This window comes from Natator depressus, chromosome 1 (genome assembly GCF_965152275.1).
Source record: "Natator depressus isolate rNatDep1 chromosome 1, rNatDep2.hap1, whole genome shotgun sequence".
Classification (NCBI taxonomy): Eukaryota; Metazoa; Chordata; order Testudines; family Cheloniidae; genus Natator; species Natator depressus.
Window position 1 is genome coordinate 344,000,823 of NC_134234.1, and position 5,174 is coordinate 344,005,996.

Below are 5,174 nucleotides of genomic sequence, written 5' to 3' on the forward strand. Positions count from 1 at the left end.
GGGTAGGCGTGGGGGCTTGGGGAAGGGCTGGAGTGGGCGTGGGGCCTGGGGCGGGGAAGGGGTTGAGCCCGCCCCCCGGGGAACTCAGGAAGTCGGCACCTCTGCCGAGGGATATCAGAAATACACCCATCCAGTTCTGGGAGCCAGTCCCAGCAGCCTGGTAAGCGTCCAGCACAGGTGACCTCAACCACGGCGGGGAGAACTGGCCTAACAGTGGCAGCCACCCTGGAGGGCTGTACCAATGGAGCGAAAGCAGCTCCGTGTTTGTGTGTAGACAAGCCCTTAGCAACAGACTGAAAACGTAGTAAAGTGTCACAAGGCCTGATTCTCATTTACTTCTCACTGATACCGCTCTGGCACTTCTGAAACGTCAGCCTTGGCTCTTAAGTACATAAGAACGGCGATACTCAGTCAGACCAATGGTCCATCTAGCCCAGTCTCCTGTCTTGTGACAGCGGCCACCGCCAAGTGCTTCAGAGGGAATGAGCAGAACAGGTCATCATCAAGTGATCCATCCCCTGTCGCCCATTCCCAGTTTCTGGCAAACAGAGGCTAGGGACACCATCCCTGCCCATCCTGGCTAATAGCCATTGATGGTCCTATCCTCCAGGAACTTCTCTAGTTCTTTTTTGAACCCTGTTATAGTCTTGGCGTTGACAACAAAGAGATTCACAGGTTGACTGTACGTTGGGTGAAGAAATATTTCCTTTTGTTTGTTTTAAACCTGCTGCCTATTCATTTCATTTGGTGACCCCTAGTTCTTGGGTTATGAGACGGAGTAAATAACACTTCCTTATCTACTTTCTCCACATCAGTCATGATTTTATAGACCTCTATCATTTCCCCTCTTAGTCATCTCTTTTCCAAGCTGAAAAGTCCCAGTCTTATTAATCCCTCCCCATATGGAAGCCGTTCCATACCCCTAGTCATTTTTGTTGCCCTTTTCTGAAACTTTTCCAATTCCAATCGAACTTTTTTGAGACGGGGGAACTACATCTGCACGCAGTGTTCAAGATGTGGGCGTACCATGGATTTAAAGAGAGGCAATAAGATATTTTGTGTCTTCTTATCTGTCCTTCTCCTAACAATTCCCAACATTCTGTTTGCTTTTTTGACTGTCGCTGCACATTGAGTGGATGTTTTCAGAGAACTCTCCACAATGACTCCAAGATCTTTCTTGAATGGTAACAGCTAATTTAGACCCCATCATTTTCTATGTATAGTTGGGATTATGTTTTCCAATGTGCATTACTTTTCATTTATCAACATTGAATTTCATCTGCCATTTTGTTGCCCAGTCACCCAGTTTTGTGAGATCTCTTTGTGAGAGGACCTTCCCTCTTATCCCATGACAGGTTACTTTGCTTAAGAGCCTTTGGTGAGGGACCTTGCCAAAGGCTTTCTGAAAATCTAAATACATGTTGACACTTTCCCAGCAAATCATGTTCATCAATGTGTCTGATAATTCTGTTCTTTCCTATAGTTAGTTTCAACCAGTTTGCCGGGTACTGAAGTCAGGTTTACCGGCCTGTAATTGCCAGAATCACTTCTGGAGCCTTTTAAAAAAAATGGCCTCACATTCGCTGTCGTCCAGTCATCTGGTAAAGAAGCCGATTTAAATGATCGGTTACAGACGACAGTTAGTAGTTCTGCAATGTCACATTTGAGTTCCTTCAGAACTCTTGGGTGATGCCATCTGGTCCTGGTGACTTATAATGGTTTAGTTTATCAATTTGTTCCAAACCCTCCTGTAATGACACCTCAATGTGGGACAGTTCGTGTTCTGTTAGTGACTGTCCTGGTGCTTTACTGTGAGCTCGACACGCCTGTAGGGTCCTATGTGTGCTGCTCACCCCGATGCAATCTAGAGGCAGGAGAAGCAATGTTTCAATACAAAGAGACTGATTTATTTCTGTTTTCTCTGTAACTTATGTTTTTACTTCATTTACAATAAATCAGATCCTTGACAAGCTGGGGAAACTGGTGCCATGTAAATGTGAGTCGTGGTCAAGGTGAGATGGGGAAAGCAAAGATGTGTCTATATAATTATTCCCATTACAGGCACTCATCTATGCAAATGCAAAAACTCAACGCTGTTAGAAGAAACTCCACACCTACTTGCTGCGTGGAGGTTGGAAGGCCACAGAGCTGGAGGGTAGGTTTGCGTAGAGACAAGGATGGTCGCACCGTCCCCTCTGAGTAGAAACAGCTGCTCAGTATCAGAAGCTAAACTGTCTCTGCGGTGATACTTACAAAACACTTGACAATGGCTGGGTAGCTGGTGGGCTGAGGCCACTGTCCATTTTGCTGACCAGTATTGTCTCCCTGTGCTCCCCTGTCCATCTGCTGGTTCGCTCCTGTTGTCCCTTGTTGCAGACTGTAGACTCTTTGGAGCCAGACACAATGGGGTCCTGGTCCATGTCTGGGCTCCTAGGCGTGACCACAAGACAGGTAGCTAATAATAATTAGCAGCAGCAGCAGCAGCATGTGCCATAGTCTGAATCATTTGCAACACGAATGTCATTGTTACACAGGTGGGGAAAGTGACTCACTTCAGAAGGAGGTCTTGGTGTGTCCAGGGAAGGGAAAGGATCCCCCATTTTCTCCACATCTCCAGTCTCCTGCTCTGTTGTTGCCACGAGTGGACTTCCTCCTTTAGTCAAGAGAATGACTTTCAGTCTCGTGAATGAAGTCACGTATGGCCTCAGCCTCAGTGGTTTGGGAGTTCTGCTGGAATATTTCTGCCACCTTTTCCAACTTCCTTTTCAGTTGTGGCCTCTCTGGGAGTTGCCTGGAATGGCGAAACCTGCTTTGTACATCTCAGCTGCCTTCTGCACACTGTTCTTCTTGTAGAAGAGGAAATTTCCCCAGTGAAGGCAGACTGCCTGCTGACACTTCTTGCTGAGGCTGGGCATTGCACTCACGAGATTGAGATAAATCTCTTCTCGGTAGTGAGGTGTGTTTTCTCCATACATGTCAGCTAAAGCCAACCTTGCAAACACAGAGGCTGGAACTTTCTGCACAGCCTTTTTGAAGGCCTCAATAGCTGCTGCCAATATTTCTTCTCTTCTGCTGGATTTGGCCCCCCACAACTACATCTTGTAGCAGATGCCAAGGTCATAGTGAAGGAGATGATAATTGGGGTTCAGAGAGATTGCTCGCTCTAGAATAGAAATTTTTTTCCCTACAAATTCTAGTTGAAAGAACTTGGCTGCATGTCTCAGGACCTCAGGGTCCAGGCTATTCTGAACAACATCTTCTAAGAGGTCTTCTGCTTGCTGTCTATCCGATTCCTTAAGGATCTCGGCTAAATACACCTTAGCTTCATAGTTTTGCTGCTGTTCATGGAGAATGGCAACCAACTTCTTTTTGGCTGCTTCCCGAAGAACAGGCTTGTGTGAGTGAGTCCATGATGCAAAGACCGCAATTGCCAACCCTGCGAGAAATTCCCCATTTGCTTCATCTTCTCCTAATGCCATTTGGAAACACTTTGTGGCTTCAATGCCATTGCGGAAGCCTGCTGCCAGGAGAGACCAGCCTTTCTGTGCATATATCTCAGGGACCTGAGCTGCATGTGGAGAGCGGCTCTTCAGGGAGCTGTATATCTCTCTAACCTCGTCCAGGTAAAGCTCAACCAAATCATAGTGGGCCAAGTGATAATAGATCCAGGCATAGTTTCCGTAAATGACCAGGACCTGCCGGGGGAAGTTATCTGGATGATCTCTTTCCAGAATCTCTTCTGCTTCTCTAAGGCTTTGCAGAGCATCTTCATATTGCCCTTGCAGGTGGCAGAGATAAGCCTGCATGGCAAGGAGCGTGGGCTGGTTCTGGTAGTGAGTGTGGGCAATCCTGAGAGCCAGAGTTTGGAGGAGGTGAACTGCATCTACCTGGTATCTGATTTCAAAGTTCCAGGTGAAGTGGCGCTGGAGGGCCTGCAGCTTCTTCAGATGCAGGGTGCTGCGAAGAAAGGGAAAAATGAGACTCCATCTGGGCTGAATGAATTTCCACTACATGCTACAATGATGGGGCAGTGATTACAGAGTGACAGGGTTTCTTTCTGGTTAAAAGCAAATTGCTAAGTGGCAACAAAGAACTAAGCCTGGATTTCAGTGTCTGACGTCCTCACTCTCCCATGCATGGGATCAGTATGAATGGTTTGAATCTAACCTTTGTGAAATCCTCTTAGTACTTCCTGTGTCCTAGAAAGCAACACTGCCAAACCCCATGACTCATTGCAATAGATGCAGCCTGTGGTATTTGTTATGTCACAGAGAGCTCCCCGCTTGGTAACGTCAGGAGAATTTCTCAGGGGGGAAATAACAATGTACAACGTTTGTTCAAAATGTGTTTACCTGTTTGAATGCTCCTCCAGCACCAGAGCTGCTAAGTGAGAGTATTTAGAAGTGATTATTTTGTTGTGCAGTTCACCTTTAGGGCCGAAGCTAGCTATTAACTGGAATATTTGATGCGTGTTATTCCAAGCCAAAATGTACATCATGATGTCACAAAACAGAGCCCACAAAACAAAGGGATTTCCCATGTAAGAACTTGGTGAATGTGGAGCTAAGGTTGCAAATGCAGTCTGGACCAATAATGTAAGGTATGGGGGTTAACCTTAATAGAAATGTAACTTTTAAGGAGCTGATATCTAGAAAACTGAATCTTCAGGGAGCGCTTAAACCCCCTCAAACATTGGAAATCATCTGGCTGCCCACTGGGGTCATTTATGTCCTGGGATACGTATATGTGTGTGTGGAGAGAGAGTCTCGCACTGACTTCACTGGGGGCCATTTATCCAAGGAGACAGGAAGGGCCTGACTCTCATTTACACAAAGGCTAGTTCCCAGCACGCTGGCAGCGTAAAGCGAGTGTAAATGGAAAGGCCCCTTTGCACGGCCAGGGTGCTGTGAAATGGCCGCAGGGTGTGTCTACCCTGCAGTGAGAGGTGGGACCGTAGCATGGGCTGCCCTACCCGCACTAGCTGTAACCTAGATATCACAGCTAAAGACAGCAGTGACACTTGGCGGTGCAGGACCTGCAAGCCCATCTGGCCCCCAGGTACGTACTTGTGTTTCTAGGCCACATCCGGGTCTGCGCCACTGCGGCTTCACTGCTCGGTTTAATCCCACTAGCTAGATTAAAGCTCGCATGGGGATGCCTACCTGAGCTAGACA

General features: G+C 47.2%; 1 pseudogene; it reads right to left on the reverse strand.

Annotated features, from left to right (window-relative positions):
- Positions 1–2,655: 2,655 nt before the first annotated feature.
- On the reverse strand, positions 2,656–4,498 carry LOC141991334 (interferon-induced protein with tetratricopeptide repeats 2-like; annotated as a pseudogene).
- Between the last annotated feature and the right edge of the window lie 676 nt (positions 4,499–5,174).